This window comes from Clupea harengus, chromosome 21, assembly GCF_900700415.2.
Source record: "Clupea harengus chromosome 21, Ch_v2.0.2, whole genome shotgun sequence".
Lineage (NCBI taxonomy): Eukaryota > Metazoa > Chordata > Actinopteri > Clupeiformes > Clupeidae > Clupea > Clupea harengus.
In genome coordinates this window covers 7,072,050-7,086,132 of record NC_045172.1, presented here as the reverse complement: position 1 = coordinate 7,086,132, position 14,083 = coordinate 7,072,050, and the positions used below count along the sequence as shown (strand labels likewise).

Below are 14,083 nucleotides of genomic sequence, written 5' to 3'. Positions count from 1 at the left end.
AACAAATTGTTCGGACAGAGGTTCCACCATATTGAGGACCTCAGGTGTCACGTTCCTGTGGAGCTCCGCTCCGGCCACGCCCCCTTCAGCATCGAACTCTCCAGCGGCACGCGCATCAGCTGCATTCAGGTCCCCAATCACACAAGCACATACACCTGTTCCACTCTCTCGCTTCACTCACCGGAATACTGATCACGTACACCTGTATCCTCACTCACCTGCACCGCGTTTACAGTCACCGGGTTCATAATCACCCACACCTGTCACAGCCCCTACATATACCTCACACTCCCTTCACTCAGGTGTCTGGTATCGCACTTCAACGGATTCACAAACTGTGGGTTTCCCGCGGCCCGACTTGCATGAGGATTACTTACTCTCCCCCCATAGTTTGTGTCAGTTACGTTTACCGCCTAAGTTCTCGTTTAGCTTATCAGCTTAGTTCTTGTTTAGTTAGTGCCTTGCCGAGTGTGACTCGTGTTTAGTTTGCCGCAACGGCATTTTCATTTATAGTTAGGTTGTTCAGAGGTTGCTTCGGCTTATATCATTTCTGCGATTGAATCGCCAGTTCCCGCAGTTCCCAGCAGTGCTTACGAGCCTGCGCCCTGCCGTGGGTTGTGACTGTGCTCTCGAGGATGAACCCCTCAGTATCTCCGTGTCTGCATCTGCATCTCCGTGTCTGCAACCTGTTGTCTGTCCTGTGTGTTCCTGGCTGTCTCTGTCTGCAATAAACTCTGTTCCAACTATTCCTATCTCGAAGTCGGTTCGTTCCGTGACATCAGGACAGCGTGGGTGACGACAAAACATCGCATTGTACGGTGTGTATTTAGCAATTCTTTGCTGATCTGCAAATGGAGGCCCTTTTTTCCCACTGCCTAAGTTCACTTATGTCAGGGTGGTGTGTGCTGTTACTCAGGAAGTGGAGGATTCTGGCATAGTTTGTGAAACAGGTAATATTGTACCAATTCTTAAAAGTGTATAAGGGTATAGTACCTTAACTTCTGAAATGGCTGGTAACTTTGGCTGGTAACACTGGTGTAGGATACACCTATGAAAAGAAGAAAAGTCAATTTAGTGAACCGAGTAACAAGGGCATAACCCAAAAGGTTTCAGGCGCACAGAATGACAGTAGGCTAGCTACAATGCACTTAGCCTATGTAACAAGAAGCGGAGGAATTAGATAAAAAAAGAAAATGAATGTATTGTACACTCGCGAAAAAAATTAATAATAAAATCAGACTTTCGAGTTACCTATTGTTAAACGTCTGCCTCACAACATCTCCATGAATCAACCATTGCAAATGTCATCCATAATTTCAGGCGCGCAGTCGTGTCACAGCTATTTACCTCAGGTAACTTTACGCACCAATCACAAGAGACTCACAGTTGGCTAGCTAGTCACAATCTAGTCTAACTAAGTAGGAGACCTGCTGTTACCATACAATAAGACAAAAAATACATTCACGTCCCCGTGAATTAACCGTAGTAAATGTCATTCATAAGTATCAGATGCACCGTAGCTAATGACAGTAGGCTAGCTGCAATGCATTTTGCCTATTTAACAAGAATACCTTCACAGGCAGTCGTACATGTTAAGGTTGAGGTTGAAGTCGATTCAATAACAGCTTAGATATGATCAGCAAAAGCAGGTAGCGCAGTTGTAGAACTCAGAGAGTGGCAGGGAAGTTAAACTGTTGCTGCAGTGTTAATTGAAATGTTCAATACCGTTCTGACCAATGACTGTCTGTCGAACACTACATACACCAATAACCATTAAACGTGCAATATTTAATCCAATCATATAATACATCTTTAATGTGTTATATGTTGTATACACGCTATGACATATGATCAAAATCTGGAGAAGATATACTAAGCAATGACTAAGATATTAATTTATATTCATTGATGTTTGCATGCTTGTTCATGAATCATGACCTGTTGTACTTCATTTGATAGATATGTCAATGTTCAGAGAGGGTATGGGGTGGTCAAAATAATAGAGTACTTGTCAGCACAACGCAATACAATTAAACAGCACTACAAACTGCTGCCTCCATAATGAACACACAGTTTAATCTACAGCTCTCAAAATTAGTTTAAACTAATTCAGAATATTATAACCTTCATAAAGCAAGGATGTATTGAAGGACTGGTGTATTAGACTACACTACCTTAAGCTATAAATACTTGGTCATGTTATATCCAGCCATTTCTTCCAGCTTATTTTCATGAAATAAAGACTTCTCAAACAAGTGCTTGGTTTGTTTTGTCTGGTTTTACAGGTCTGCAGAATTTAACAGAACAGGCCTCAAGGAACACAATGCCACAATGAATGACTTCAGCATACAGAGATCCTCCACCTGAAGACTGGCACCTATCTTCCTGCAATGACCCAACACTAAATGTCTGTCATCGAAATGAAGAGTTTTTATTTATTTATTATTAACACAGTACAAATAAACTACACTGTCATAGTTCTGCAATGTTGTCTATGGAATATAGACTATGGTCTATGGAATAGTGTTGGTGTTTCCAAGGTGTCAGCCAAGTTACTTCGAAACGGAGGTGGTAACATATATCAGAGATAGTTTGATTACCAAAGAAAAATGAATTTAAATGAATTGATATTGGGGAAAAGTATCGATAGTATACGTTATGTGAATAAACCAAGTGTTTTGGTCAATTGTTGGTCAAGCGTTATTTTCGGTCTCACGTAAAAACACGTTAGTTACATTTTCTTAATCTACCGACCGAGTGAATATCAGCAACAGTTGTATTTAAATCATATTGCAGGTTTGTTCTTGCACGTTAACTTGTTTTCGCCACTTGAGTATTGTTCATTTGTCACTATTTCCTGCTATTTTTCACGGCCAGAGCACGATGACAGACACTACTTCCCTGTTACTATACGGTTTATCGACATTACTTGTCGCTTGGCCGAAAGCATAGCGCTACGACCAGCTGTGTTCAGCGATTGATAGAAAGTTACGGAGACACGGAACAAATGTTGATCATTTCTAAATTAAGGACATAATGGACCGAATAGAAAAGCATATCGCCCGAACAGGGACTTGAACCCTGGACCCTCAGATTAAAAGTCTGATGCTCTACCGACTGAGCTATCCGGGCTCTGCGAACGCTTAGGCTACGACCAGATATGTTCAGCGAATGCTAGAAAGTTACTGTGCCACGGAAGAAACTTACCTAAGAGTTGAGGACATAATCGACCGAATAGGAAAATCATGCCGCCCGAACAGGGACTTGAACCCTGGACCCTCAGATTAAAAGTCTGATGCTCTACCGACTGAGCTATCCGGGCTCTGACAGAGAGACGTGATCACATGACATTTCACGCGCACCTTCAGTGCGTATATGCTAGTTGATCAGTTCTAGTTCTTCTCAGTTACACCAATGGTGTCTAACTCCTGGCGTCCAGAAATCCTTGTTAGTTGACCAATTTAGTAGTTAATTTATCTTCAAACAATCCAAAAAGCAAAAAAAAAAACACACTGATATAGCAATGCCGCTAACCCATGGCAGTAGACGTCCCTTGTAGCCGGATAATTGGCTAAACAGCAAGCCTAGTGGCGCTTCTTCACCTATGAGATTCGTGTCTTTACTTAGGGCAATACATCAACTGAGATAACAGCGCCGCGATGTGGACTATACTGGTACTGGTGATAAGACCGTAATGACTGATTATCAGGTTTGAAATGACAGTATTTCCCTTAACCGTGCTTGTTTTTGGTGAATGCAAACACTGCATCTGAATGATAGATACATTTAAGCTTCAATATTTCTCGACAAACTAAATCATATGAATTGTTAAAATTGTAATAATATTAACATGTACTTTCTCATTATGCCACACACTACCTCCTCCTGTAATCTCTTCGTCCTTGTAATGATTGGTATTTTAGATTCACATGTGTCCATGTCCAGGAAGGTTGACAGGATGTCCATCTGCTCTGAAGGACTCGTGCCTTTGACCCCTCCCTTTGCCCACTCTTCCACACTCACGGAGCCCAGCCACTCTACAATGATGAAGAAAGAGACTATTAGTGTCACTAATTGTTAGACTGATTAGTTGTAATCAGGGTACTCGATCTGGATGACTTCCGGTGTAGTTTGACAGATTCATAATTTTAGTTTTGTTCTCCATTCCATTCTTGACCCGCTCTTTTTGTAGTAATTTAGTTTGACTCACACAAATAAAATGTGTTCTAGTGAGTCTCTGCTTGGTCGAGCCTCTCCCTGTTCCATGTTCTCTATCTGCCCTTTGTCCTTGAGATTTTCTAATCCATATAGCTGTGGGCAGCTGGAGTCAGTGCTCCCTATCAAATACACAACATATTCAATCAAAATACAGTTTAGATTATATGTCTGGTTAAGGAAAGACATGTCAGTCATAGATCATGAGTTAATGTACGAGTTAAGAACAGCTGAATTCCACCACTGTATTCCACATTATATTCTTTGCATACAGGGGTAGCAGGGGTTGTCTTTGCATCTCCACAGCCGCCATTTTATCTCCTCAGGCACTGGCGCTGAAGCCTCAGCCTGCACCTCTACAGCTTCAGAGGTCTTCAGGTCTTCTGTCCCCATTACCCCCTTGCCCACTTTCTTAGTGTTGTTCATGTTGTTTGGTCTACAGGCTCATCTTTGCACCCTCTGAGCATGTGAACTTGCAGTTCCAACCCATGGTATGGCAATGCTAACATCTTTGTTTCTTTTTCTCAATTAGACACAAGCAAACCCACATTTTGAATGTGTACAGTATCTCACTGCTAAATCACAGCCTGCAAGCCAGGGTGAGATTCCAGTAAAGATAGAAGAAAAAATATATTATGTTACGTCCAGTCCTGAATACTAAAGTTAAGTTTGCTGATATAGATTGTTTATTCTGTGTTCCGTGTTGTGATTGTTTACTCACCTCTCCTCTCGTTTCAGACTTCTCACTCCCTGCCTCATGTGTGCTCCATCTTGTTGATTGTCTGCTCCTCCCTGATTGTTTACACCTGTTCCTCATCACCTAGTGTACTTAGTCTGTGTGTTCCTGTGTCTCATTGCCAGTTCGTCTTTGTTTCCCTCGTGTCTCAAGAGTTCCAGCGTTTCCCATGATTTCCACAGTTCTAGCGATAACGACCCTTGCCTGTATAATCGACTCCGTGTTTGCCTTCTCCTTGCCGGTACCTTTGCCTCCACAACCTTCCACCTGGATAACGACCCTGGACTGTTTACTCGACTCCGTGATTGCCTTCTCCTTGCCGGTACCTCTGCCTCTTCAAACTACTACCCGTGTGACGACCCTGGACTGGATAAACGACGATCCCCGCTGCCCATCCCTGATTGGATTTGTTTGTTTATATTTGGACTGTCTTACCGTGTACCGAACCCGTTCAGTAAAGCTTGTTAATCTACACCTCTGTCTCCGAGTCGAGCATTTGAATCCTCCGTTTCCACGTACATTACATATTATCCATTCTGATAGCGGTATGTCATCTGCTATTGTTTGGTAGAGTAAATGTGCAGCCTCTAAGTGAGGGCCAGCACTTTTCCTGAAAAGCCTGCAGAGTGGCACTCCTTGTCACCACTCAGTCAGTGAAGCTCTTCTCCAGCTTCTCTTGGAGGCCTCACCACCAGACTTCTCCTTCGACCCCCTGTCTCTCCTCCTCCTCCATCTTTCCCATGGCCTGCATCTTAGAGATGAGGTAGTTTCTCCTTTGCCTCTGCACTCCCCTGTTTCTAATCCCATCTCGGATGCTGGCAAAGAAAGCCCTTAATGGCATCCAGGTAGCTGGCTGTGTCCCTCTTTGTCCCCGGCCCTCCATCTTTAATGTCAATCTCGTGTCTTAAATATCTGTGGAACTCCTGAGATATTAAAAACATAATACAACTGAAGATATAATTAAAGCTGAAGTATGATCATAGCCTAGGTGGACTCATTCAGAACACCCGGTGTACACATTATGGAACAATGAATGAGAAGGAGGAGTTTACCATTAACACATAAGCAGTGTGCAGTGATAGGCCTGTCATTTTCCTCACTTAAGTATGCACACTTAAGCATTAAAGCGTCTGTTCCAAATAAAGCATTTTAATAGTTTTACCTCAATATTTAATGCCCAAAGCAATGTTGTAGTTGTTGCAGTACATTACTGTATGTGTGTGTGTTGTAGTTTTTCAGTCTTAGTTCCTATTATTGAAAGTAATTACTCACCCAATGTGTTAGTTCTAATTTGTGAGTTTTATCATGACAGATAACGTCATGTGTAACCTGAAAATGTTTTCGATTGTACTGCTAAATAGCAAGCTACTGTCATTTATTTGTTTGTGTTCATGGTCACACATCACTGTTCTAATAAATAATTTATAATTTGGTAATAGTAGTCATATCATGTTTGATTTAGCTGATTCAGCTGTTGGCCTGCTGCTCAAGGCCACAATGGGAATTTTGACTAAACAAAGCCAATGTTCTGGGGCTTTTTGCTCCCAGTGACCATAATGCTTATTTCCAACGTTGCAGTTTTAGCATACTTTGGACATCCTACATGCAAGACTGACCCCATGGTATATTCTGTACATTTGTCCATACACTTGAAACGTTGTGTATACTTTTACAATATGTAAACAAGTCCACCACTATCTATAAAACCAGGTTTACAACTCTGTGATCAGAAGATAACACTTTTTAGTTGCAATGTGTTACAAATGCCAGAAAAACCTCAACAACCTAAAGCAACTGATTCATTGCCTCAGTGACTTTGTTCCAGTGTGGTTTCTCTGATATTAACTGCAGTACAAGTCAAAACAGCATTTCCCTCCACCCACTGAACCCAGCTAAGTGGTGATGGATAGAACAACGGTTAACAATTAATGTGAATTAATTAATCTGTTATAGCCTTCCTGGACTGACACAAACATTGTGCAGTGACAAAGACAAACTATAGTTTTGTGGACTTGCATTGGTGTAAAACTACTGTAAAACAAAGGTCAAATTCCACAGAAACGTTTACAGAGATCCTTACATTTATTAAAATCACAATTTATTTTATAACCTATTTAATACTTGGTATTCTTGCCATAGTCTAAGTATTTCCATCCTATTTGATTTCTCCAGCACAAACAAGGCCACGTTAAAAAAGAAGTTCATGGCAAGCTTCTCTTTGGCGGCTCTTCTCGGTCTCACCTGGATTTTGGGCTACCTGGTGCTCACTATCAGAGATAGAACACTGAACTTCATCTTCAGCATTGCATTTTGTGTGTGTAACACCACTGAGGTCAGTACAACATCACATCAAATCATATATCAAAGCTCCATCACATGTTGTTAGAGTCATATATTGAAAATAAGCTGGAAATGTAATCCTTCTCTCCTCTCCGCTGCTTGTTTGTTTATCCACCTGCCCATCCACCAATCTTCTATCACTTGAAAACAGGGCTTGCATATCTTCATTTTATTCACAGTGAGAACACCCATCTTCCAAAGGATGATTTTGGCTGTGGCAAACATCATGTCTGTTCCAGAAGTTGCTTTTCACAAAGAGGTTTACAGCCTTAGTGACTCCTGTGAGTGGTTAGGAGATATGGACACAAAGATGTCCATTGGAAAATGTTCCCAAAACAGCATTGGTTCAGTTACTGTTGAAGTGACAAATGACAAAAAGTCCATTTAACAAACTACACTGTTCTTTTTTTTTTACAGTTAGACACAAAAGTTAACTTTGGCTGTTTTAATCTACAGAAAAAAATAAAGGCAAGTGGCCAGTAATCAGTAAATTGGCCAAATAGATATGGGGCTTGGGCCGGGGTCATCTGGTATCCTTTGACCGACCGATAGTGGGTCGTTAACAAATGTATGGCTTTTAGAATGTGTGCTATTCTTAGTTAACCAGAGGATATGTGATAACCTCTCATACCAGGGCCCTGTGCCCAGAACTGTCACCATACCTGTGTTTTGTATAGTACTGCTTTAATTGCAAATACAGTCCCCAGATCATTTTCAACTTTGAGTTGGTTGAGGTGAGTTTTGCAGGAAGTTGTTATTTAAAAGGTGCGTATGGTTTAGCTAGATGCACTACGGAAGAAGCTGGACAATGGAGAGTTGCTCGTTGATACTTGTACTGTTGGCAGGTAAGGTACTTTAAAATAGTTTCCTGAAAAGTAGAAAAAGCTGTCATATCATATTACTTTGTAAACCTTATGGTTGGAGTAATGTAAATATACTGCATTACATAGCATACATGTAGACATCATTAGAATTGCAGAAATGCATGTTGTAACCATGCTTCTATTGTAACCAAGTATTTTAACCTTATCATAAGTGAATATTCATGTTACAGATTACGTTCCGTGTTACTCGGTGTCATTCATCATTGTAACATTTCTGCTTATTTAGTTTGCTTGAGTTGGCTTTCATTTGGTTTCAAAGGCTGCTGAAAGTATGATGTCAGGTTTTTCATTTGTTAAAGCAAATCCGCTTAATCATCTCAGCATGGGCATTTGCCAAATGAATAACTATTAGCATTTAGTCTATGTTTGACATACGTGGTGTTTTTGAAATGTACTAAAAGATTTATCAATAGCTGGGTCCTTTATTTATCCACCACAATGTACATTATGATATACAAAAGTTATACTAAATTGTATTAAATACATTTTAAGCTTTAAATTAGGGAATCATTTACCCTCGTTGAATCATTCCATTTAGCCAGCATTGTGTTTCATGAAAATAGCTATTGCTGTAAAGCTGTTTAGCTTATTGTTCTTAAACCACATGGGCCCTTGAATTTCTGGCCACATAATAAGCTCCCTAATTTGAATGTCATGCAAAGTTAAGGTCAAACTGAAAGTTATACTGTAGCTATCATTGACTTTTCTCAATGACAAGACCGGCTCATACTATTTGTTATTTCCATAAACATGAATGAGCTTAAAATAAGTATTATTTATGTCTTCTGATGTGCCTGTATCTCTTTTACAGCACCATTCAATACAGCCCAAAACTACCCAATACAAGGATGAGTTCGAACAATCCTCCACTCCAGATAGACTTTTCTTATTTACCACTCCTGCCACAACCCCTCCATCAAGTACGCTTACTATGACTACAGCTCTCTCTACTCCTGCCACAACATCAAGTACAGCAGTTACTACTGAAGCTACTGTATCTTATACTACAACTCCTCCATCAACTACTCCCCAATACCACTCTACTTCCCCCTACCAATACCACAACCCCTCAATCAAGTACGCTTACTATGACTACAGCTCTCTCTACTCCTAACACAACATCAAGTACAGCAGTTACTTCTGAAGCTATTGTCTCTTATACGACAACTCCCCCATCAACTTCTCCCAATACCACTCTACTTCCCCCCTCCCAATACCACTCTACTTCCCCCTACCAATGCCACAACCCCTCAATCAAGTACGCTTACTATGACTACAGCTCTCTCTACTCCTAACACAACATCAAGTACAGCAGTTACTTCTGAAGCTATTGTCTCTTATACGACAACTCCCCCATCAACTTCTCCCAATACCACTCTACTTCCCCCTACCAATACCACAACCCCTCAATCAAGTATGCTTACTATGACTACAGCTCTCTCTACTCCTAACACAACATCAAGTACAGCAGTTACTACTGAAGCTATTGTCTCTTATACGACAGCTCCTCCATCAACTACTCCCAATACCACTCTACTTCCCCCTACCAATACCACAACCCCTCAATCAAGTACGCTTACTAGGACTACAGCTCTCTCTACTCCTAACACAACATCAAGTACAGCAGTTACTACTGAAGCTATTGTCTCTTATACTACAACTCCTCCATCAACTACTCCCCTTGCCACAACCCCTCAATCAAGTACGCTTACTATGACTACAGCTCTCTCTACTCCTAACACAACATCAAGTACAGCAGTTACTTCTGAAGCTATTGTCTCTTATACGACAACTCCCCCATCAACTTCTCCCAATACCACTCTACTTCCCCCTCCCAATACCACTCTACTTCCCCCTACCAATGCCACAACCCCTCAATCAAGTACGCTTACTATGACTACAGCTCTCTCTACTCCTAACACAACATCAAGTACAGCAGTTACTTCTGAAGCTATTGTCTCTTATACGACAACTCCCCCATCAACTTCTCCCAATACCACTCTACTTCCCCCTACCAATACCACAACCCCTCAATCAAGTACGCTTACTATGACTACAGCTCTCTCTACTCCTAACACAACATCAAGTACAGCAGTTACTACTGAAGCTATTGTCTCTTATACGACAGCTCCTCCATCAACTACTCCCAATACCACTCTACTTCCCCTACCAATACCACAACCCCTCAATCAAGTACGCTTACTAGGACTACAGCTCTCTCTACTCCTAACACAACATCAAGTACAGCAGTTACTTCTGAAGCTATTGTCTCTTATACGACAACTCCCCCATCAACTTCTCCCAATACCACTCTACTTCCCCCTCCCAATACCACTCTACTTCCCTCTACCAATACCACAACCCCTCAAGTCCCACTAAAATGCTTCAACGGCGGCATGGTGCAAGATGGAGTCTGCATCTGTCCAGATGAGTGGAGTGGTGACACCTGCTCTATTGGTGCGAATCATTTCCTCATACTTTGCATAATGTGGGAGAAACAGTACATTTCCCTCTTTGACTGGCTGATTTTGGATTTACAATTATGTCCAACATGTAATGTTCAGTTGGGGTTCGAGATTATTATCGACATGTTCGATGTCACTGGTCATGCACAATTATTATACAGTTTGATTAATCTCACTAATGTACTGCATCTGCATAGTATGTACAGATTATTGCTATGTTCTAACTATTGTCTATATTTTCTTTATTTTAGCTAACTTCTGTAATAAGACTCAACGGAAAGATTTCGAGTTCCCACAAACTGTAGTGGGCTGGTTCGCTTACTCTTCACAGATGTGTCTACCTGGTACAACCAACTGTATGTAAATCTCTTGACAAGGATTGGTAACATGTTCAGTTAATTCATGCCATTTGGGCAGATCAAACATATTGATGTGTCCCCTCCCCTCCCCTCTTCTCCCTCCACTCCATATAGCTGGTATTTCCAGAGCCTCAGCCAGATGCTCGTACAACAATGGAAACCCAAAATTTGACTCCATTGAAAAAATTGAATGTGAATTAACCCTTGAGAATATTCGAGCCAATGTGAGTAACTGAGGTTATGTTTAGTAGTTTGAAGATCTGCAACCTTTCTGTTTGTGTGTTTTCCTCCAAATCTATGTAGTTTATTTCTTTCCACGTCCTCCGATCAGGTCACGGTTTCACTTGGGGCAGTGGAAGCACAGCAGCTAGCAAGCAGTACACAGATCCTTACTTCAAGACCAGAGCAGCTGACGACCTCAAACATCACTTCCGCAGCGCAGATAGTCAATACCGTCCTGTCCAACAGCATTAACATTACAGAGGTAATGCTCGTGTAGGTCATGTAACATGCTAGCTTGCACTAGGTTGCACCAATTTTTTCAAAGAAGGGGTGTGGGTGCTTAAACCTCCTAATTTTCGTTGTAATTTTCACTAGTTGTACCCTTTGTGGTGGTTCAATGATGGAATTACTGTTTGGCATACCCAGCAGACTGGCCTACACAGTCTTAACATCCTTTGCACGGCATAACCGTATGCAGTTGCGTAAAATTGTGCCGTAACTGGCAATCAGATGCCACAAATATTAAAATGTCAGCAGAATAACATCAGCAGGCCTTGGTCAAGTGTATGTTTGTTTGATGTAACCAGTGCTCTATCACAAAAATCCTCACTGTTCCTGTTTGAATCAAGTTTCAGTGTGACAGACAAGGGTAGCATCCTTACAAAGGTGTACTTTACATCTTTGCATCTCTTTACAGGGGATAGCTGCGGCTGCTGTGACAACAATTAGTCAGCTACTGACTGCTGATCCGCAACAATTCCCTGAGCAAAGCAATGCCATCGTTAGGTAAGATACTAAGACCTGTTTGTGTATGTCTGCACATGATGATATCGTATATAAATTGTGTGCCTGTGTGTGTGCATGTCGGTGTTAACCTCCATTTTCCCCAGACTAACAGGAACCTTGGAAAGGTTTTCAGTAAGTCAGAGTAATAATGCATTATTGGTGGTTCAGCCCAGACTGGTGGTTCAGTCAACTCAGGTGCGAAGTGACCAGACAGCAGGCATCCAATTCAGTGCACTCTCTGGTGAGTTATATATATATATATATGTATATTACAACCCTAGTCAGACCTTTCCTTTAGCCTTCCCACATGTCCATTGAAGGGATAATACAGAGAGACATTTTTTATAGTTTACTGAGGCAAACTGCTGTAACATACTGTACATGCATCAGTGTATTTTGAGGTTGGGAACATAGTTAAAAACACAGTAAAATGAAAACTTGCTAGCTAGGCCTCAGGAATATATGCATTGCCTTCATTGTAAGGCCTGGAATGTACCAGCCCAAAATGTGTATAAGAGATGTAGGGTATTATTTTACACTATCTCAAATCTGTCTCAATTGCTGCTTTATGCTGTGACTTTACAAATACCTTTGTTCAGCTGATATTGTTAATGCATATAAAACATAACAGAACAAATATGTCCATGAAAATGATGACTTGGTTGGTTTTGGCTTTGGGGTCTTTAGAGCTTGCTCCTAAACTGGTGTGGCCTTTCTCAGTATTGATCCTATTCTCCCCATCATTAAACAATAGGCACATCAAATAACTTTACAACAAACAGAATACAACTGAAAAAGAACATCTCAGAAATTGAAGATACAAATATTCCGTCTGATGTCCAGATTTTCATCAGTCTTCCCCCAGGTATGTACTGATGATTTTCATGTTGGGCGATAATATCTACATAGTCTGGTCAGTGTCTTCTGTACTGCAATTTTCTCTCTGTCCTTCTCAGTTTCTTTGCCAGAGCGGAGTCAAAGCGTTAGTGTTGGTTTTGTGCTCTATGAGAACGACCTCTTCTTCAGGTCAAAAGTCTTCCAGCCCTCACTTGGCACTAGGAGGATGGTGATCTCTGGAAGTCTAGGAAATGTCAAAGCCGAACAAGTGAACTTATGGTTCACGCCCATGGTAAGGAGAAGTTACCTCTTTGTGGTTTCTTAAAGTGGCATTATGCAGTAATTGTACTTCAGGATTAGGGTTAGGATAAGCAGTTGTACCTTAAAATAACAGCTTTACAAAAATTGGGGCGCTACAATGACTTTTAATATGGAGAATCGCCTCCGTGCCATTGCCATACCAGGGTCCGTAGGCAAATGACTAGGTTATGTAGGTTTGCCTGAAGCCGCCCGGTTTTTACTGTCTGCCGAACTAGTAAGTAGCTTATTTGCCGTCTTGCTTTGTCTTGTGTTGGACTTGCTTGATGTTTGACTGTGTTAGGACAGTTGTTGACTAACTAGTTTGTCATAATGTCAAAGTCAGCACATTTCAAGAGATTTCGTTAGTTTTAGCCGCTAGCATATCGTTAGCGATTAGCAATTGTTCCGTTATGCTACTTTAAAGAGTAAGGATAAGGCCAAGCGTGATTAGGAGCGAAACACACATTTTGAATGTGTTGACGTATGTCACTGCTAAATCACAGCCTGCAAGACAGGGTGAGATCCAGTAAAGAAAACTAAATATATATTCCATTCGGCTAGCGGTATGTGATCTGCCATTGTTTGGTAGAGAAAATGTGCAGCCTCTCAGTGAGAGCCATCACAAAAGTCTCTGTTACAGCTACAGACACAATACTCTAGTAAACCACAATAACAAAAAGTCTGATAGTTCCCAGTCCTGCACTGGTGGCCTGCGGAATTGGATGTTTTCCAATCTAGCTTAAACCTTTGGGGAAACATGAGTGAGTGCATCTGTGTTTGTTTACATTTGTGATCTAAGATGGTCAAATGCATGTTTTTTTTTACCATAGAATGTGTCTGACAAAGTCCTGCATGACTTTGCCTGTGTGTTCTGGGACTACAGCCTGAATGACTGGAGCACCAAGGGCTGCTCCAAAGCCAACCTCTCAACTGGGAGTC

The 14,083-nt window shown here is 41.3% G+C and overlaps 1 long non-coding RNA gene and 2 other non-coding genes across 3 annotated transcripts in view; 1 reads left to right on the top strand and 2 right to left on the bottom strand.

The window, feature by feature from the left end:
- LOC116218173 overlaps nucleotides 1-12,799 on the top strand; it is a 39,595-nt gene extending 26,796 nt beyond the window's left edge. The window contains exons 2-3 of the long non-coding RNA XR_004162713.1: nucleotides 12,112-12,248; nucleotides 12,762-12,799. This is a non-coding gene — a long non-coding RNA (uncharacterized LOC116218173). The remainder of the gene's footprint in view (nucleotides 1-12,111; nucleotides 12,249-12,761) is intronic.
- Nucleotides 3,060-3,132, bottom strand: trnak-uuu. Its single transcript has one exon. It is a non-coding gene; the product is annotated as a tRNA-Lys (tRNA).
- trnak-uuu lies at nucleotides 3,250-3,322 on the bottom strand. Its single transcript has one exon. It is a non-coding gene; the product is annotated as a tRNA-Lys (tRNA).
- Nucleotides 12,800-14,083: the final 1,284 nt, after the last annotated feature.